At 43.9% G+C, this 22,129-nt stretch overlaps 1 long non-coding RNA gene across 1 annotated transcript; it reads left to right on the top strand.

The window, feature by feature from the left end:
• Window positions 1-958: 958 nt before the first annotated feature.
• Window positions 959-19,100, top strand: LOC128343414 (uncharacterized). Its single transcript, XR_008315521.1, has 3 exons — window positions 959-1,083; window positions 2,826-2,943; window positions 18,333-19,100. It is a non-coding gene; the product is annotated as an uncharacterized LOC128343414 (long non-coding RNA).
• The last annotated feature ends 3,029 nt before the right edge of the window (window positions 19,101-22,129 follow it).

The following is a 22,129-nucleotide window of genomic DNA, read 5'->3' as shown; positions in this document are numbered from 1 at the left end:
AAATGACATGTTTTCATATTTAGAAAGTACCAGCATTTATGCTGCTCGTTTTCACAAGACATGGAGATGCCTGGGATAAGATTTTATTTGTGCAGCTTCAACACATTGTCTGGATTCAGTGAGGGCAGAAGTCTGAGTTGCATTTCCTGTTTTCATGTGTTTGAATTACGTTCAGAAAAGAAGAACACTGCTCTGTGTGGTACAGTATCTTATGTCTAAAATCGCCTCAAGTGAAGTAACAAGTCATAACACATGCTGTTCTCAGAGCCTGCTTTTTCCTAGAGTTCTTCAGTTAAACAGCTTGAGTAGATATGCAGCTGCTTCTGCATGCAGATATTGCTTCTCATTTTCCCCTGCTCCCCATTCCTTTTCAGACATTAATTGGGGGGGTGAGGGAGAGATTGGAAACTCATTCATGCTTCCTCCTTTTCTACCCCCAAAGCAGCATGCAAAGCCTTTCTATAATCCTTTGCTCAAACCATGGTTCTTTTTGGAATACAAATGGTCCGTTTCACAAACGCAGTACCTATAACTGGTATGTTTCGGACAAATTTTTAATTCAGACTTGGATTCAATTAATTGCCCCAGTTAATCCATGCAAATGTGTAGCTGTAATCCAATAAACACATTAGCAAATAAAATTTCCACAGCATTTCCCTTGCTAAAGAAAGCACTACATGTCTCCATAAGGAAGGTAAGAAAAACAGTTGTTTCTCTTAGCAATATTAGCTCTTTGCTTGCATTGGTTTGCTGCTAACCTCTGAGATAAGCAACTAAACCATTTGACATTATTACACGTTCGCAAATCTGAAGATATACTAGGATGATATACTACCTCAAACGCAATTACTACCAACAGTCATGATAGTAGATTTTTAAGGAAACCAGCTGCCTCTCCTCAGCTATACTCACTTATTATGTCAGGATTTCCCCCGCCCCCACTTTGCTTGTGTTTGGCAGATTCTGCTAGTAGCAGCTGAACATTCTGGAAGATTTAACACCCAGCAACATAACCAACCTATCAGGCGGCTTGCTCTTGCCTGAAGACACTGGCAATGGAATAGAACAAGATGGAGCACGAAGGTAGAAAAGCCCTTCCTATCTGGAAGCAAAAGAGTATTTGAACATGGATAAAAGGAAATGTAGTAGGCAGTTAAAGGGGAAAGGATTTTTGATCTCAGCTACAGGTGACTGAAACAGACAGATGAAGTTTGGCGTAGCAAGTTCTACAATAAGCTCCCCTTTCATCTTAAAGTAATATGACAATTTTATTAGCCCAGCCACAGTTAGCAAAAGCATCTAAAGGTAGATCTTGCTCTGTTCATTTTCTTTGGATGGAAGCAATAGTTCCAAAGATAAGGTGCTGCCAAAGAAAATGCATGTTGATAGATTCAGTTCCTCCTGTTCTTTAAGGAGTGCTCCAATACATTTAATCTATGTTTCCTGGCTTTATCTAATTGACATGTTAACTTCTCTGGGATTTTAACTCTCTCTTCCTCCATTATCTCTCTCAGTTCCCTTCTTCCTTCATTTTCCTCATGCATCTTGTTTATTTTGATTGCAAGGCAGGGTTTTGTCATTGTTAAGCTGATGTTTTATATTGTACAGATCCTTGTTCTTGTTCACTGAAGACATAAATAATATGTGTAGCTAATTCTCAATATTGTACAGAGCAAAGTTAGGGTAAGCAGCCAAATCCTATGGTCTTGTATGGACAGATGCCTCTATACTGTTGCTTTCACCACTGCAAGATGATCAATATCCCCAGCGATAACTCAATATGATAATGGCAAAATAAGAATAAATGCAGTAAATGCAACACACACAGCATCCATAGCAATTGTGTTGCTTCCCCATCAATCACTATGTTATTTCCAACAACTTCTCTTGCAGCTGCATAAGGAAAATACCAATCACTGGTTAGCAATCTTTACTTATCTACAGAGGGTCATCATCAGTGTGTATAGCACTGGTATATATTAAATGTCACAAATGCCTGGCTGTCAACACTTTCAACCAGGTCCTTCCCCTTTCTTTTGATGTCATGGCCAGTTAAGGTTATAGGAATAAAGAGTAGCAGATCTCCCATATGTCAGCCCTGATGCTGCAAATTGGAAACACAGTTTCAAATCCTGCTCCTAGCAGATTATGCCATATCCCTTTTCAGCTGTAATGTATGTCCACAACAAATATTTCCAGGAAGTTTATAACTGGCATGATCAGCTGCATTTTGGGAACAACTGTTTGAGAAGACAAAGTTGCAGGGATGAAAAAGCATAGTCACTGCAGAAATATTTCAAGTTTAAGGCAAGTAGCCTCTGAATTGATGTGGCATATCTGTGGTTGAGCATGTCGCAATAGCAGCTGTATAATGTAAATGCCTTGTGCTGACAGCAGTAGTTATATGAGTGCAAAATATTGACTAGCTATGCTGCACACCACAAGGTGACTTAAGCCTCATCAGGAGTTGACACCGACTTGACACAGCACAACTTTACCTTACACGAACAAGGTCACTGTCTACCAGAGAAGTGCCCAAGCACTGCATTCGCACAGAATCCTGCTCTGTGTAGTACAGTATCTTATGTCCAAAAACTGCCTCAAGATATAGACACACAAGAACAAGTTATAACACATGCTGATAGCAAAGTGCTTCCTTTTATTCCTTCCTTAGTTAAACATCAGTGTAGGCCCTGGGGCAAGGAGATGTACTTCATTACAAGCCAAGTTTTCAAATTCCTTTTTGGAGAGATAATACATATGTTCTTTATATTCATTCATTTGATATTGCTATTTGTTTTATCCTGTTGCCCATTTATCCACAGAAAGGTTCTCTGTTTTATTGCGTGCACCAAATTATCTTCTAAACAGAAGCACATCTTAAGACTTCAGGCAACTTGTACAGAAATCCAAGAGTGAATACAGTAGCCCATTGGAGAGCATGTGAGTACAAATAAATGCAGAAGGAAATAAAACCAACATTATAGTTGAAGACTACTACAGTCTGCCATACCAAGGAAGGAATGTGGATGATACCTTCCTGAAAAAGGTTACAGATGTTTCAATGAAGCAAGAATCTGTAGTTATGGGGGAATATTACCTACCCTGATATCTGTTGGGAGACAAATTCTGCTAAGCCTTGGATCTTTAACAAATCCCTTATGTGCCTTGCCGACAATGTACTGGTTTATAACTGTTTCCCTCATAAACCCAAAACAATCTTATGTGGATTTAACAAAGACTTTATTCCAGAAACCACTCCATTTTCTCCTTCTCCTTTCCATCCCTTTTCTTTCTGACTCCACCCCCCACACTCTCTGCTGGATTCCCACTGGGGCAAACAACAAAACACATAAGATTACTAGATAGAATACAGTTATTCCTTGCCAACTGTGGTTTTCCCAATCACAGTTTTGAGAATCTGCGACTGGGAAATTGGGACCGGTCTCACTAACTGCAACCTGAGTGTCCATGGTTTGGTGTGGTTTTTTAGTGATTGCAGGGGGGTGGGGTCAAAGGTTCAATCTACTCATTCTTCTTGCTGACCCTGCCAGCTTCTCATGATTTAAAGTGGCTGTGGTTTTATTGGGTTCAGAAGTGCCTTCAAGTGATTTTTTTTTGGGGGGGGGTGTCAAAATTTCCCAGAGGTTCAATTTGCTCACTCCTTTTGCTTATTTTTTGTTATTTTAAGGGATTCTGGGTGATTTTTTGGCAATTCTATTTTGAATTTTTCAGTCTTTTTGTGACTGCAGTTCCCCTAACCCCCCGTTTGCCATTTATTTCAATTGCTCACCAACTGCAAATTTGCCCATGGCAAGGTTTTGCCGGAACGGAACCCTCACGATTGGCGAGGGATGTCTGTACAATATATTCTCTCAGAAGGTGAAATAAAAACAAAGGGCTTGGCTCTCCTTGATTCAGTCCTAACCAATAGGAAAGAGTTTGTCAATGAGGTTGAAGTAGTAGGAACTTTGGGGAAGAGTGAACATGTCATGCTGGAACTAATCTTACAAAAAGCTAAAGTTGAGCTTTGACAAAAATATACCTTCAATTTCAGAAATGTGTTGTATTCTATCTAGCAGTCCTTTATGTTTTGTTGATTAGAGGGTTTATTTATTTATTTTTATGTATTGTTAAATTTATATACCACCTTTCATTAAAAACAATCCCAAGGCGGTTTACAAAAGTTAAAAAAAATAATTAAAATGACAGTTAAAAGTATTAAGCTAAAAATATGAAAACAAATCTGATTTAAAATATATAAAATACAAACATAAAAACTGTACACGGATAAAAACACACAGAAGCAGCAATAAAACAATCATGTAAAGGCCTGGATAAAAAGCCAAGATTTAACAAGCTTTCTAAAAACTGTGATGGAGTCCAAGGAGCGAATGACCACTGGGAGAGCATTCCAAAGTCTGGGGGCAGCAACAGAGAAGGCCCCATCCCACGTGCACAACAACCAAGCTTCCCTCATTGTCGCCACCCAGAGCAGAGCCCCCTCAGATGATCTCATCAAGCGGGCAGAAACCCTTGAGAGCAGGCGGGCCCTCAGGTATCCTGGGCCCAAACTGTTAAGGGTTTTAAAGGTAAAAACCAGCATCTTGAATTGGACCTGGAAACACACTGGTAACCAGTGCAGCTCTTTCAAAATAGGTGTGATATGATCACACCGGGCAGCTCCAGATAGAACCCTAGCTGCTGCATTTTGTACAAGTTGCAGTTTCTGGATATTCTTCAAGGGCAGCCCCACGTAGAGTGTGTTACAGTAGTCCAGCCATGACTTGACTAAGGCATGGGTAACTGTAGCCAGATCTGCCTTCTCGAGAAAGGGTTTCTGGCTTCTCGAGTTTGTCCCAGAGGGATCCTGTAGAGTGTGTGTGTGTGGTGGGGGGAGTCAGAAAGAAAAGGGAGGGAAAGGAGAGGGAGCATATTTAGTTGTTTCTAGAATAAAGTCTTAGTTAAACATATATAAGATTGCTTTGTATTTATGAGGGAAGTGGCTATAAAAAGAATGCTGATGGAAAGAAGCTCAAGAAACACTAGGTAGTATTCAATCAGTGTTCCCTCTAACAGGGATTCCCAGATGTCGTTGACTACAACTCCCATAATCCCCAAGCAAAAGCCATTGCAGCTGGGGATTCTGGGATTTATAGTCAACAACATCGGAATCTCTATTAGAGGGAACACTGGTAGTACAGTGGTCCCTCGACTTACGAAGATAATCCGATCCGAACGCACGTTCGTAGGTCGGAATTTTCGTAAGTCGAAAAGCGCATCCACGGAGGTCCGGAACACTCATAAGTCGAGGAAACCGCATCTAAAGATTCGTAGCTCGAGGAAGCCGCATCTAAACCGGCAACGACTTCCAGTGTTTTTTGTCATTCGTATGTCGAAATCTTCGGATGTCGAGTGCTTCGTAAGTCGAGGGACCACTGTATTCCATGATTACATAAACAAACAGGGAGAAGAGTCCAAGATGGATGGAAGTTCCTGGAGAAGGAGTTGCTAAAGGCACAGTCACAAACAATTCCAATAAGAAAGAAAAATAGGAGAGATATTTTAAAAAGCCAATGGGACTGTACAAAAAGCACAGTGATTAGCTGAAAATTAAAAAAAAAGGACACATAAGAAATGTATGGACAGTTGACCAAAGATAAGTCCAGAAGATTAGTCCAGACTTGTAGGGATTGTGTCAGGAAAGCTACAGTTCAGAACAAGTTGGAGCTGGTGGAGGATGCTAAAAATAACAAAAAGAGCTTCTTCGGGTCTATCTGGAAGAGGAAAGAAAATGACAGGCCCACTGGTCCATAAAGATGGTGAAGTGTTAAGAGTGCAAGAAGAACTGGACTCCTATTTAGACTAAACAAAAGGGGAACTGCCTGCAACTGCCCCAAAGGAGTGTGAATGGTGAGGGGTCAGGACTGCAGTTCAAGGTGGATAAGGAATTGGCCAGGAAATGCATAGCTCCCTTAAATGAGTTCAAGTCTCTCTTCAGGGTTGGGCGAACTGCATCCTAGGATACTAGAAGAACTTGATGTACTTTCACAGCCTCTGTCTATCATATTTGAGAAATCCTCAAAGAATCAATCCAGTCAAGCTAATCTTATTTTCTTTTTATTGTGTTACTAGCAAGCTTAGTGGATATGTGGGAACACAGGGCAGAATTTATTTTGATTTCAGCAAAGCATTTGACCAAGTTTATCATGATATTTTGGACAGCAAACTAGTCAAATGCAGGCTAGATGATAATACCACTGGTTGGGAACTGGTTAAACTGATATTTATTGGTTGCAAAACTACTAAGAGTGCTCGTCAATGGCTCATCAAGCTGGAGGGAGGTTTCAAGTGAGGTGTCACAGGGCTCTGTCCTGGACCTAGTGCTCTTCAGCACTTTTATTAGTGACATAGTGAAGGGAATTCTTATCCAATCTGCAGATGACATAAAACTGGGAGGAATAAATGAACATTTCAGAAGAAAGGAATAAAATTCAAAATGACCTCAAAAGAATTAAAACTGGACAGTCTCTAACAACATGAAATTTAACAGAGAACAATACCAGGTTCTGCTAAAAGGAAAAACAAAAATCAAAATAAACCAGTATAGAACAGGGGATACTTGGCTTGTCATTAGTACATGTGAAAAGGATCTTGGAATCGCTTTTGATCACCCACTGATGTCAGAGCTGAGCCATGAGCAGCAGCCACTAGGTGGCACAAGGAGAGCCAGGCAGCCAGGCAGGAACTGGGAATCAAACCAATAGCCAGAGACTAGGGCAAAGTAGACTGTCAGGAATCAGGAATCAGACCAGAAGCTGAAGGTCAGGAACACACCAGAGGTCAAGCTAAGCAGATAACTCAACAATGCTAGCACAAACACACTGGAAGCAAGAAGACCCTGGTACTGAGACAAGCACGCTTTCCAGATTACACGCTACAACAGCGGTAAAATGCTTCGGCTTGGCAGGATCATATTGAAAATGTAAATAAAAGATCCATCCATTACACAAAGCCACCAGCAGGGGGAGCAGTCTTTTCTATCTTGCGCAAACCTCCTACAACAGGAAAAGACAGCTACTTTTTTGTGATGCACATGCGATGTTGTAGCACTGTACCTGTAATGCAAAGATAAAACCCTGAAGAAGGCATCAGAAATGTGAATAGCACCTTGCTTCCAGCGCAGGGACTGTGGTGTCACAATACAGGAAGTACAGAAGCAAACTTAGCAGATATGTATTAACAGTGTTGTAGCGTGTAATCTGGAAAACACCAAGGTCTGCCTCAGGCAGGAAGCCTCTTATACTCTTCTTGCTACAAGGAGAGCCAATGGTTGATCCCATGAGGTGGGGCTTGTATGAGGCCTAAAGGCCTAAGAAACCTGCTGCAGTGTAGCAAGCTGCCACAAGGGGTAGCAACCTGCAGAACCTCAGACTAAGCAGAATTGTTAGCAATGTGATGCAGCTGCAAAAAAAAAGGGTAATGCAGTTTTAGACTACGTAAGGAGAACCATAGTTTTCAAGTCACAAGAAGTAACAGTTCCATTTTATTCTTCAGTAGTGAGACCTCATCTGGAGTACTGTGTCCAAGCATCATATTTAAAGAAGGTTGTTTGCAAATTGGAATGGGTTCTGGAGACAGCAATTAAGGTGGTCAGAGGTCTGGAAAACAACCAATGGTTGAAGGAATGGCATTTAGCATGGAAAAGAGAAAACTGAAGCAGACATGATAGCACTGAAGACCATCACACAGAAGAGGGCAAAGACTTGTTCTCTGCTACCCCAGAACACAGGACCAGATCTAATGGGCTTGAGTTACAGAAAGATAAGTTTTAGTTGAACATTAGGAGCATCATCTTAAAAACAAGAGCAGTTTGACTACTGAACCAGTTATCTATGGGCAAGTAGTCTCTGCTTCGCTGAAGGCCTTCACATAGAGGCTGGAGAGCTATCCATTGGTGATACTTTAGCTCTGGACTTCCTGCACTGAGCAGGGAGTATCAGATGGCTTACAGGCCCCTTTCAACTCTATAATATCATGATTCCTTGCATAACCTACATTTTAGAAGTTTTATCTAGGCTGCAAAAGCTGAAATCATTATTGGTGGGGCTACTCACCCCCATCCTAGTCAGCTGTGGTGGCTTAATGCAACCACAGCATCAATCATTTCATGAACTGGCAAAGAGACCAGGGGGTTGTTGCTTTTTCTCCAGTGCTTTCATCAGGCCCCATGCCAATTCCTCTCTCTCATCCTGCCTTAACTCAGAACAGCAGACCCACAAAGCATTGTGAATTATGTAAACCAATTGCAATGTGCCAAAAGGCACATTTGGGTTCTGTTCAGACTTGGTACTTAAGAGCACATCGATGCCACTGTGGTAAGTATTATTATAATAGTTCAGCAGATCTGATACACCAGATGTTAAGTTTGGCAAAGAACACAGAACATCTTGATCCAAGTCTGACCCATGGATCCCTGAATATCAGATACTAGTGGCCCCTCCCAAGCAGATAGTTCCCTGTAGTAGATGGAGACTGTTCCCAGACTACTTACTGGGATAGAATTGCTAAGTCCACTGGCTTTGGCTGTAGCTCAACAAGAAGATTGACCTGAGGTAAAACAGAGACCCTTCCCTGGGTGATCAAGCATGATGTCCCTCTTTAAGAGTGGAGATGTCTCTGACCACCTCTTCCCTCTCCTAATTCATTGTAGATTGGAATCCTTGTCTGGAGCTGCCATGTCTGGTGTTGACACCAATGTTCCTTGTAACAGAGATTCTCAGATGTTGACTACAACTCCCATAATCCCCAGTCAAAGGCCTTCACAGCTAGAGATGATGAGAGTTATAGTTAACATCTGGGAATCCCTTACCAGGGCTGCCTGGGGGGCAGCTGTGGCAATCTGTCATGGGCCCCCACAAAGCAAGCACCACCACCACCCCACCTCAGCTCATATGCATAGCATTAATTTCTGCTCTAGCCCTGCCATATTGTTCAACAGAATTCTTGGTATTTAGCATTTTGATAAGAAGGAGGAGGAGGAGGAGGAGGAGGAGATGGTGGTATGGAATAGTATAAGAGTATAAATTGGCAATCTGTTGCAAAATGTAGACTCCAACCCAACCACAATAAACTGGGCAAGAAGGAGCTACGTGTGAGAATTATCACATATGAACTATGTGTGCAAGAATGGCCACATATGGCCTCCCGACTTCGTACGCACATGCATGAGTCCTTTTAGAGGGGCCCCAACATCACACCTGCCCCATGTCCCATAAATCCTCTGGGCAGCCCTGCCTGTTACAGTGAACACCGTTTGACATGCCCCACATCATTTTCAGCCAGCCCTTGTCTACTTTGGGCTATGTCCTGAACAGCAGTGCTTCACAAAATACAATAAATATTATCACAATTTCATTGTGCTGTGAAACGTGCGGGGAATCATTTTGTTGATGTGCTGGAGAAGACTTTTGAGAAAAAGTTTTTTTTTTCCATGGACAGCCAGGAAAACCAACAAATGGATCATAGAACAAATCAATCCAGAATTTTCACTAGAGGCACAATTGACAGGCTCAAATTATCATACTTTGGACACATTATGTGAAGACCCAGCTCTCTTGAGAAGTCCATAATGCTGGGTAAAGTTGAAGGAAAGAGAAGAACAGGACAACCAGCAGCAAGGTGGATGGACTTGATTACGACAGCAATGAATGCACCACTGACAGACCTTAAAGGCCAAGTTGAAGACAGATCATCCTGGAGAGAATCCATCTATGTGGCTGCTAAGAGTCAACACTGACTTGAAAGCACTTAATCAATCAATCAATCAATCAGAGTATAACAGTAAGACAGAAAAGATCAAGGGGTTCAGGTGGACTGCACATGGCCAGGAGGACCCAGTGATTAATGGAATAGGACTTTTTAACAGAATGGAGTAGGGTCTGCAGGATACAGAGAACCTTATCATTCTTCAAAAGACAGGTCTCTAGTCATTTTAGAAATCCCACAAAGCAGTGTGCAGCGTCTGCTGAATGCTTAGATATCAGGGTTTGTGTGTGTGCACGCAGGTGGAGCTTCCATTGCTCAGGCTGTAAGCAGGAGTTAATTTCTAAATATGAGGAGCCAGGGCTCATACGTGCCGGATGTCATACCCTTTGACCTAGAAATAGTGCCACCAACCAAGAGATGAGGAGGCCGAATAGTCTTTATTAATGAAGAAAGAAAGATACTGAGGCTATTCCCACGATCAATGGAAAGCGGGCTAAGGGAAACCACCGGGCTCGCAGGCAAGCCCAGCACTCCCAAGGTGGCTAGCCTGCCTAAAACACCCTCCTCTTAAATGAGGTTAACAGAGTGAATGCTCGGATAACCTCATTTCTTTGCTTTTGTGTCACTGTGGCATGTGGCAACACATGAGTAGACCCCCAACCAGGAGGCTGCAAACAGCCTCCCAGACTCAGCCTCCCACACTCGCTCGGGGCATCCTGGAACTTCTGGGGGCCATGTGGACCCTGATCCCCACAGCCCCCGCCACCTCTGTGACAGAGCCAGCAGCTGTGTGGGCGGCCAATCCTGCCACCCAGGGCTCCAGCGCCGATCATCTGCGGGGAGAGCAGGCTAAACCCACTCTCCCCACAGACCTCATTGATGCGCTTCACAGCAATTGTGTGAAGTGCCTCATTATGTATGAACTCAGAGGCACTACAGTGGTTTTTTTTAAACTTCTGTTAGAGATAAGCAAAGACACCGAAAGCAAGTTTCAAGGCTAAGTCATCATTCAGATTAAACTCTCGAGTGCTGAATTTCATGATCAACTAACTCCTTGTCCCTGGCCATGCTCCCAGTTATCCCTACATAGACCTATTGTGTCCCATGAATCAGTGGGTCCCAATTTTCCTTAATTAATTCCTCACAAATAATCTGGAATATATAACATTCCAAACTGGGGCAGGGGGGGCTCAAGCTGCAAAGAGAACAAAGCATGCAAGTTAACAGCCTAAACATTTGGGATGGCACATTTGCCTGTGAAGCTGTTATTATCCTGTCACAATGCACATTTGTGGTGTCATGCTTTGTCCTAAATAGTTGTGTTTTGGTGCAGTATGCCTAATAACTAAGCTGCAAGTGAATATGTAAAAATTGCATACATTAGATTAGTGTACAATATATTTTATAGTCTACCTGGTATTAATGTTCATATTCAGTTTCTCTCCATTTACAAAACAAAGACACCAACATTTTGCAGTTGTTCCCGATACTGTGAGGGAGGAGGCAATGGTAAACCCCTCCTGTATTCTACCAAAAGAAAACCACAGGGCTCTGTGGGCGCCAGGAGTCAAAATCGACTTGATAGCACACTTTACCTTTACCTGAACAGAACTCCGTCAGTAAGTAGGCTTTTCTGCATGATAAAAAGCAATTGACAGTTTTCATTGGATGACACATAAAAACTCTCACAGTTTTGCAATACAGTTCATTTATCTCTGGGCTCACAGATATTCTTTTTTTAAAAACTGACTTATAAATTACCATCAGCTAACATATGCCAAGATGGCCATTCTCTCAGGTTCCTTCACTTCCCAAAGCAGTCTGCTGCTTATCAGTTCTCCATACCAATATGCCGTGGGAGAAATATGCTTTCTCCCCGCCCCACGAGGGCCATGGGAATGACCTAAGCCAAATTAATGCAGCTTGAGCTACAAACAGCCAAATCTGAAAATTGCATAGTAAATTTTCCGTTGGCTTCCATCCAGTTGTGAGAGCTTCCAGAGGACAGAAGCCAGGGGCTGGGGACAGAGGATAGTTTGGGGTTGTTGATTAAGTTAAGCTTTTTTAAAGGGTGTTGAAAATGATATGGACATGGTGGTTCATGTTCTGTATACTCATTTCACTATCACCTCCAGTAACTAGGTTTTAGAGTTTTGTCATGTTTTTAAAAACTGCGACACTTGTTTGACGAGAGATCAATATAAATGTGCATGTACACCAAGGGCAACAATGCCTCCATCGTACCACCTGTAGCTCTCTTGCAAAATAAGTGTCCTTCTCCAGTAATGTACTGCATAGAAACTGCCTTTCAAGAACCTTTCCAGACAATAAAGAAACCCAGATTTGTTTTTAGTGCTATACTAGTGCCGATCCTGCTCTAGTACTTGTCATGCAGTATAAGGCAATGGATTGGGCGGGGGCAGTCATACTGCAGAGATCGGGATTGGGGAGGGACTTGTTCACCACTAGAAGGTGGTGAGAAGACATATGGACAGAACTTGGATGGGGGAGCTGACAACCTAGAAGTAAATCTTTAAAAAACAAAGGAATGGAATGGTTGTGCTGTCGAGTCAGTGTCGACTCCTGGCAACCACAGAGCCATGTGGTTTTCTTCTTGGTAGAATACAGGAGTAGTTTACCATTGCCTTCTCCTGTGCAGTATGAGATGATTCCTTTCAGCACCTTCCTATATCGCTGCTCCCTGATATAGGAGTTAAAAGAAAAACATACAGAGAATGGCATGGCACTGATGTTGGTGGGAGGCAGAGGTAGCCTTACTGATGATTGCCAAGGTGTTGTTTGTTTCCATTTTTAACAAATACATGTGAATTTGAGTCAGGCCTTTAGCTCCATCTAGCTCCGTATTGCCTCCTGCCTGAAAGCAGCTCTCCAAGGTTTCAGGCAGCCCTTTTGGGGATGTCACTGATTGGCTTGAGCCCACAAGGTGCCTGTGACATCCTGTACACACAACACTCCAAACCACAGAAGAAGCATGAACTGAGATGTATATGTCTCACATTTCCCAGTGACAAAATATTGTCCTTTTATATTAGGGAAAGAAGAGCACAAGAGGATGCATGTAACCAAAGACTGAAAGCCAGCCCACCAGTGGCACATGAATACACACACACTTCAGTCCCATCGATTTAAGTATGAGTGACAGTCCTGAAAAGTAGCCTAGATCAATGGGTGAAATAGGTAAACCTGTCACTGGAAGTTTATTCAGCTAGAAGCTTCACCAGGAGAAAGTAGGTACTTCTCCCAGGACAATGTGAAAATTAGGCATGAGGAGTGCACTGGCCACAGTCCCATCAGTCACATAGACCAGAGGAGGATGAGTGCAGGTTGAAACTCCCCTCGCTACATCTATAAAGTCTAGATATACTGAAACGGTGCAGCTCATCCACTCTCCAAGTACTGGGCATTCTCCAGACTAGCTGCTGGAAAAGCAGCAAATGCCTCCGACCAGGCAAGTCACATTTGGAACGTAAACAGCAGGGGGAGCAGTCTCGCAGCAACTAACAACCCGAAAAACAGCAAATTTTTCACACCAGATATACAATGTCCTGCACTAAGTCGCAGTGATTAAATTCACAACAAGGCACTGGAAATGTGAACGGCACCCTGCTGTACGCGTAGGGACTGCGGAGTCACAATGCAGGAAGTGTGGAAGCACACTTCCGAGATACGTCCTGACCCCGTTGTAGGGTCTAGTCTGGAAAGCGCCCTGGACAACCTAAGGACACAACTTGGCCTTGGTCAGTTTAAGCAAATAAGGCATGAACGTCAATGCAGAACAAAAACAGACACAGTTATCACGGCAAACAAAACACCAAATTCCCTTAAACGAAAAAAGCAGAAACATCACTTTGTGTGCTTCAACGATACCGATGCTGTTTCATTGCTAATGAGATAGCAATAATGTAATTCTTTGGCAAGAGTTGGCTGAACAAGACCACTGAGTCATTCTTCTTTCCTGGGAGAATGTAGGTATGTTTTCATGAGATAAGCCCAGAGAAATTCCTTTCCTCCCAAATTATTCTTACTGGAGGAACATTTGACTGTGTGTCGCAATTACAGCCTATTTGCATACATTCCAAGTCACAAACAGAACATAATATTAAATGACCAAAGCCCCTCTTTTATTTAGCAACAGCAACAACAAAAAATGAAAAGATTTCTGGCCACAATCCAAGATCACATAACTGAAAACTGAAAGTAAAGAATTTTGGGCTCCAGTTATGTCAGTGTCCCACTTATACCAGCCAAATATGGTCAGGATCCTTTACCAGTTCAACAAAATACAGGAGGGATGAAAAAGAGCTGAAGAAAGTGGTGCAACCCTGCCAACAACTCCCGCAGCAGTCATGACAACACCACCAGCGTGCACCAATCACAGGGTGGAATGCCAACATCTCCCCACGTGGATCAGGCATAGAAGAAGCCAATCTGCACACAGTGACAGATACAGACCTCTCCACTTCCCTGTGATATCCACACACTGTACCACACCCACAAAACACACAACTGCCTGATAAAAAGATGCCACATCATCTTTAGTTGCATGACCTACAGGCAACCACAGATTGGAAACAAAAAGCCAGCGAAGCCCCTGCAGAATCCAGACACAGACTGGGCCGGGTCTCACAATCAATGAGACCTGGTTTGGTGAGCTGAGCGGGGAGAGCAGGCTAAGCCCCCTCTCCCCGCAGACGATCAGAGTGGGAGCCCTGGGCAGCCGGATCAGACCCCAGAGCCGGTAGGCAGCTTTTTGCCTCCCCTCCGGGGGTCTCCTCATGAGTAGCCATGGCACGGAGCCGCGCTGCAGCTACTCACAATTTTAAAAACCCGGGTTTGCGGAGTGCTTGCTCTGCAAACCCGGTTTTAGGGGAGGGGTACTTGAGCGGGTTGCCCGCTCTAGAACCACCGGGCTCGCAGCCAAGCCCGGTGGTTCACATGATTGCAGAAAATCGGGCCAGTGGAGGCTAGCTCGATTTTCTGCAATTGTGTGAATAGCCTCACTGTTAACAGAGCATGCTACCTTTAGACTCCTAATAGTAAACAGAGCATGCCACACACACTGCTAATAGAGTGTGCTACTGTTTAGAGCTGCTTCCCTTATAAACACCAAGTAGTCTTAACCTGAGCCAACTAATGGCGCAGCGGGAAAATGACTTGATCAGCCAGCCAGAGGTTGCATATGCAGTAAACACACAGGTCTCCCCAGCAGCACAATTTCAAGTTCAAGTCTTCTCCAGGGAGCCATTCAAGTCTTCAAGTCTTCTCCAGGGAGCCATTCCCATCTCCAAGAATGTATGGTTTTGCTAGGGAAGAAACTGAGACAAGCCACAAGGGCAATTCTGACTGTCTGAGGCAGCAGAAAATACTCACTACAGGAAGCTCATTGCACAGAGATACAGGATAGAAGCCAGGCAATCCAGGTTCAAGTGCAACTAGGGGAAAGAGTACCACCAAGGCCAAACTCACCTTTTGCATGATGGGCCAGAAACACTCGTGCCAGAAGCAGATGTTAAACCCTGCACTGTATATAGCACAAAGAAGCACTCCAGCCACACTGGTTGACAGAAGATAGACACATGATGATGGGGCATCGGTCATCCTATTGTGGACCCCCCAATGACCCAGTCGTAAACAGGAACGTGCAGGTAAAGCAGCACAGAGGTCACAATGCTAAAAGGTTGCAAGTGCAAGCTGTGAATGTCATGCCCACTGGAAAGGACTGGGCGCCATCCCCATAGCAGGCACACCTGAGAGACACACCTGCAATGTCCTAGCCAATCAGAGGGAGCACTACGGTAGCCAATACTCTGGCCAATCAGAGGGAGCACTGTGGTGGCCACTACTCTGGTCCTCATAACACACAGCTCGCCTTTTGCTCCAGCCACCCACTCTAGCCACCCACACTCACCCCCTACTTGCTTGCTGGGCTGTCCTGCAGCCCTTCTTACCCGCAACCTTCCTCCCCGCAGTTATGAGGCTACTTGTGAGCCCTGGGGAGGCTGCTTCCTCTCCCACTCCCACCACAGGGGTCATGGAGAGTCTATGGGGTCATGGGTCAGTGCAGTTGCAGACCCTGAGCCTAGAAAGCAGAAAGCCCCCCCTCCTTTCCAGGATCCTACTGAGGCCTGCTGAGGTAAGAAACTACTAGGGTGAGGGGAAAGAATCCCTACAACACGGTTTAGCCAAGGCACAGCACTGAAGGCAGGGGACATGGGAGACATGGCAGCGTTCCTACTTTGAGGCATTGTATTCCCCCCACCTCTTGCTTATGCTTACCTCCAGTTGGAGTTAAGGAGTAGGAACTCCAGGAGTCTCAGGAGACAAATGTTAACTAATTGCTCTTCCCATCTATTTATTTATTTTTACATCTATACCCTGCTCTTTCCCCCAAGGAGCCCGGAGTGGTGTCCATGGTTATGTTTATTCTCACAACAACCCTATGAGGTAGGTTAGGCTGAGAGACAAATGACTAGCTCAGGGTTACCCAGTGAGTTTCAGGGCTGAACAGGGATTTGAATTTGGACCTCCCCGGCCCTAGTCTAGCACTCTAACCACTACACCACACTGGCTCTGTTCTGAGGTCTACAGGCTGTATGTACAAAATGCTCCCTTCTTATGCAAAGTGCCCTTTTTGCCATAGTCTCCATCACTAGGGTTCACATTTGTGTGTTTTAAGTGTGCATGGTACTGGGCTGAAGTGATATAGCCCCATGCCCTATCAGCTGAGTTATGGTCATTTTGTCAGGGGTTATGTTGTGCCACATTTGAGTGCAGAGTATAGGATTCTTCTCCTGGCAAAATGGATGAGGCAGGACAGGGTATGTGGGTGTGTGACAGCATTTTGTTTGTAGTGCACATTGTCATTTTCATTGAGGGCATGTCCAGAGTCCGGAAGGAATATAGGGTTTTGCAAAATAAACCCGCTCCCTCCCCACCCACATCTTCGTTCAAATTTGGGGCCTTGGCCAGCTTGAGTTTCAGCTAGCAGTATAGATATGCCAGTGTATTGTTGGGATAGTATCACAGTTCTTCCAGCACAGCGGGAATGGTAGAAGTATATGCTGCCAGAAGAAGAGTGATTACACCAGATCTGATGATATTCAACCAGGTTGTTGCTGGGTTTTTTTAAGTATAGGATTGCTCTGTAAGTCAGTTACTGCTGGCAAATTAGCAACAACATAGTAAATGTTAAGTCATGCACACTGAAGCAAGACATCCTGACTTCACATGTATGTTGAAAGGGTCTGAACTGATGGTGACTAACCTGGAAAGTGATCGTGAAAGAGGTCATGGTGGACAGCCGAATGAAAGCCAAGTGCTGGGCTGGGTAGCCCTTTGGTCCGGTCTAGGAAAGCTCGTCTCATCTTATTATTACACATCATTTCTTAACTGGGAAATAAATAATTTGTTCTCTCAGCGTGCACTAGAATGTGTGAGCTCTGTGATGGGGAGGGGAGAAATAATGAAGACCTACATAATAGTAGCCACCTAATGGCACAGTGGGGAAATGAATTGACTAGCAAGCCAGAGGTTGCTGGTTCGAATCCCCGCTGGTACATTTCCCAAGCTATGGGAAACACCTATATCGGGCAGGAGCAATATAGGAAGATGCTGAAAGGCATCATCTCATACTGTGCAGGAGATGGCAATGGCAAGCCCCTCCTGTATTCTACCAAAGACAACCACAGGAATGGTCACTCGTCACCAGGAGTCAACACCGACTCAGTAGCACTTTACCTTACATAATAGTACCTGCTGGGTTGCACCCAAAAGGCCTGTGCCATTACGAGAAACAAGCCAAATCACTAACGAATTAGTGATTTGGTCTACTAAAGAGATGTGTGTTACATCTGATATTTGTATTTCTAAAAGGAAAACCTCATTTTCACTTACTTCAGTCCTTTGTGTAACCTAAACAGCCCAATGGTAAGCAAGACTGGTCTCAACACATCCAAATTCACACATACGCTTTGTTGAACAAGTATGGAAAATCTGGTGATTGCCTCCAATTTGCTAGCTAGTTTACCTGTGGCAGTTGAGGTACACCTTGTGATTTCTAAACCTTGGCATGTATTGATCACTATCAGGCCCACAATACATTTGCATCAGTTCAATAGGGGCTGGGTTTCCCTCAAGACTGTTTCTGCCAATATCCCCTGCTGTGTGTAATTGAGACTTAAGCTGACCATTATATTTCCTCTCAAGACTCTTTATGCTTTTGAAAGCTTAAAGGCATATTTGGCTATTGTGTACATTGTGCTGAAGTTAGTTTCTAAATGGAAAATGTTTTCATGGTTTTAAATCTGCTAAATCATCATTCCTATCAGATAACACAAAGAAGCTTTACTGTGACAGCAGGTGATACAGGCATATTGCTGTATTCATGAAATACTGTATACATTGCTGTTTTACCAGCACAATTGCAGTGGAGCCTGACACCTGTATTACTGAGAATGAAGATGTATTCCTGTTTAATAACAGAAATAAGAGTCCATGGAGAGAATGTATATCTTATTACCTTTGTATCCCATTCTTTCTTCAAGGAGTTTGATGCGGTATATATTGAATTCTTCTGCATGATGCTCACAACACCCCTCTGAAGTGGCTTATGTTGCAATGGGACACCAGACTCAAAGTCACCCAGTGAGCTTCATAGCTGAGCAGAGATCTGAACTCGGGTCTCCCACACACTTTATTTACTACACCACCATGGAATCTCTCCACTACAAGGTCCACAGAAAAGGAAGGACATTCAGAACCAATGCAGCCCAGTAGCTAGAGTGCTACATCACTTTCATAAAGACATGGCCTAAATTGGGGTTTTGAATTTCTAGAGTCTAAAATTCAAATGTAAAATCTACATTGGGCAGAATGTAAATATGATGTTCTAAATAGCCTTCTTCTACATTCTATCCTGTTTTAGCAACATATGCCTGTATATTTGCAGGTCAAGTGACATGTTACATATTAAGTACATGCTTAATGTGAATGTGTTTGTTTTAAACTAAATATCAACTGGATTACCACCACCCGCCTGCCCCCCCCCCCACACGGACCATGATATGTGTGTGGTGGGGGGGACTTTAACCCTATCCCTGCCGCAGTCCCACTCTGGTTCTGCTCCTCTCCCATTGGCACCAATGCCCTATTTGTCCCTGCCTCCTGTGTTAGTATTTACCTTGCAATATCAACATTAACCCTTTCAGCAGGTGCCTCTGTTGTGTTTTTGAAGCCCAGGGCCATTTAGTGCCATGGATGTATTTCTCCCAAACAAATCTCAAACAAATTAAAAGATAAACCCTTCTAATACATTGTTTTTTCCACTTGCCTTTTGCTTTTTAAACAAGATTTGAAGGATTTCTCCTGGCACAAATTCCTCAGTGTACTCATCTTCAGTACCACATGATCTCTACCTAATGCCATGCAGTCAATTATGCAGTATCTGGGCAGAGAAACGATCTCTGCTGTCTCTCTCTCTCTCTCTCTCTCTCTCTCTCTCTCTCTCTCTCATACACATTCTATACATGTATTTTAAAATACATTACACATTGTGCATTTCTTTCTATCTACAGCTAGCAAAAAGGATCTCTCTCTCTCTCTCTCTCTCTCTCTCTCTCTCTCTCTCTCTCTCTCTCTCTCTCTCTTTAAAGCAGAAACTAAAGCACCTTTTGGACAATCTTGCCTCTGATTTAGTACACTATGCAACACCATGAGAAAAATATGGAGTTGGGTTGTGTGCGCACAATGTGCCATTTGCACTTGTGTCTAAAGAAAGCTGTAGGAACAATCCAAACATATAAATGGATGCAACTCTGATAATATTATGCTCTGACAATGAATGATGCGTATCTGCAATAGCTTAGTGCTGTTTCTAAATTCAGGGGTGGGGGAGGATATTTCCATAGCTGCAAGGGTTTAGGAAGGGGATATTGGATCCCACCTCCCTGTTGATTCATAAGGATTAAGCTCAGTTTAAATATAGCTCATGATCCTTTGAAGAAAGTGTCTATTAAAGATATGTTTAGGTTTTTAAAAAGCCCACTGAAACCTATACATACTGGGAAGCTTTTTGAAAGCAGAAGATGATCAAACACAGAAGTGAAAGAATCCCAAGTAAGTTCCCCCCCAACTTTTCTAATTACACTGATGACTATCTTCAGCATCTCTCAAAGGTGACTGATGGGGTGGTGGCCTCTCAGCTCCAGGCAGTCTTGGAGGAAACATTATCTACACCCATTTCAAACTGGCTTTTGGGTGGGCTATGAGGTTGAAACTGCCTTGGTTGGCCTGAGGGATGATCTTCAAATTGGATATTGATAGAGGTAATGTGACAATAATAATAATCTAAAGGACTACATAATGGATAGGTAAGGAGAGTGAGAGAGATGTTTCCATCTGCTCTCTAGGAGGAAAGGAAGGATTGTGACTCAGCACAGGAAGTGCTGCAGAGTCAGTTCAGGGGTCATAGAGTAGGGACAGACAGGGAGACCCTGACTCACTGTCTCTACTCCCAATGCCCCTAGTGGTCATTAGGACAGTTGGTGCAAAAGGTCGATGCACTGGAAGTTCATCTCCAACACATACTGTCTCCAATGCTTTTAAACATCTACGTCAAACCACTGGGAGACAGCGAGGCCCTTCACATCTAGGGGGTTTGCAGGGAGAGCGGGCTTTGCCCACTCTCCCCACAGATGAGCAGAGAGTCTGCTCTGGGCGGCCGCAGTGGCTGCCCATACAACTGCCGGCTCTATCACAGAGCTGGCTGGGGCTGGGGAGTTCGGGGGCCGCGTGGCCCCCGGAAGCTTCAGCATGCCCTGCGTGAGCGTGCAGGGCATACTGGAGAATCCCAAGCTGGGAGGCTGCTTTTCAGCCTCCTGGTCGGGGGTCTACTCGTGAGTAGCCGTGGCGCAGAGCTACGCCGTGGCTACTCATGGTTTAAAAAACCGGGTTTGCGGAGTGTTCACTCTGCAAACCTGGTTTAAGGAGCGGGCTACCTAGGTGGGCTAGCCACTTGTAAGCTGCTTATAAGCCACCGGGCTCACCTGCGAGCCCAGTGATTTACATGAGCAGCAAAAAGCGGGCTAGGCTCTCCTAGCCCAATTTTTGCTGCTTGTGGGAATAGCCTCTGTATCAGGAGATCTGGTGCAGGGTATTACCAGTATGCTGATGACACCCAAATCTATTTCTCAATATTGGCCTCATCAGGTAATGGCATAACTTCCCTAAATGCCTGCCTGGAGGCAGTAATGGGCTGGGTGAGAGATAAACTGAAATTGAATCCAAATAAGATAGAGAAACTGATTGTGGGGGGGCAGAACTCGAGAGATGGTTTAGATCTGCCTGTTCTGGATGTGGTTATACTCCCCCAGAAAGAACAAGTATGTCACTTGGGAGTGTTCATGGATCCTAAAGTCTCTCTGGTTTCTTAGACTGAGCTAACAGCCAGGAGTGTTTTTTATCAGCTTCGGCTGATATGTCAACTGCGCCCATTTCTGGAGGAAAATGACCTTAAAACAGTGGTACATATGTTGGTAATCTCTAGGCTTGACTACTGTAAGGCGCTCTACATGGGGCTGTCTTTGTATGTAGTCCAGACACTACAGTTGGTGCAGATTGCAGCAGCCACACTGGTCTCCAGGATAACCTGAAGGGACCATATAACAGCGATCTTAAAATAATTGCACTGGCTGCTGCTATGTTTCTGAGCGAAATACAAAGTGCTGGTTATTACCTATAAAATAGGTTACCTTAGGGTACCACCACTACCACCAGCTCGTTTGGTGGTTACTTGAGACTAGGCCTTCCCTGTGGCTGCCCTGGGCCTCTGGAATGCACCCGCTGTTAAAATCAGAGTTTCTCCGGCTGTTTTTAAAGAAACCTGTAAGACACGCCTGTTTTCTCAGGTTTTTAATTAATTTTAATTGGTTCTCTATCAAAAAGTTTTTAATCATTTTATCCTCTTTTATATCTGTTGTATTTCAACTTATATTTATGTATGTATGTATTTATGTATTTATTTATTTATTTAATATACTGCCTGACTCCAAAGGCTCTAGCTGTACACCTCCTAGGGATGCAAATGTCAGACATTATAGAAAAGTGCCAAATAAATAAATAAATCTAGAGTTCCCAGTACTGGAATATTAGTTTTAGTAAGGCTGGGTTGAAACTGGAATGGAGAGGTGGCTTGGGCAGTCGACATGGTCGCTCCCAAGTGCCCTCTCTCACAAAGCAGAGTCCGTGCAGCACCTTGGTATACACCTGAGCTGAGGGTGATGAAGCAAGCTGGGAGATGTAGGGAGCCAGCACAGTGTAGTGGTTAGAGTGTTGGACTAGGACC

This window comes from Hemicordylus capensis, chromosome 1, assembly GCF_027244095.1.
Source record: "Hemicordylus capensis ecotype Gifberg chromosome 1, rHemCap1.1.pri, whole genome shotgun sequence".
NCBI lineage: Eukaryota > Metazoa > Chordata > Lepidosauria > Squamata > Cordylidae > Hemicordylus > Hemicordylus capensis.
The sequence above is the reverse complement of the archived record's forward strand: the minus strand, read 5'-3'. Positions and strand labels throughout refer to the sequence as shown.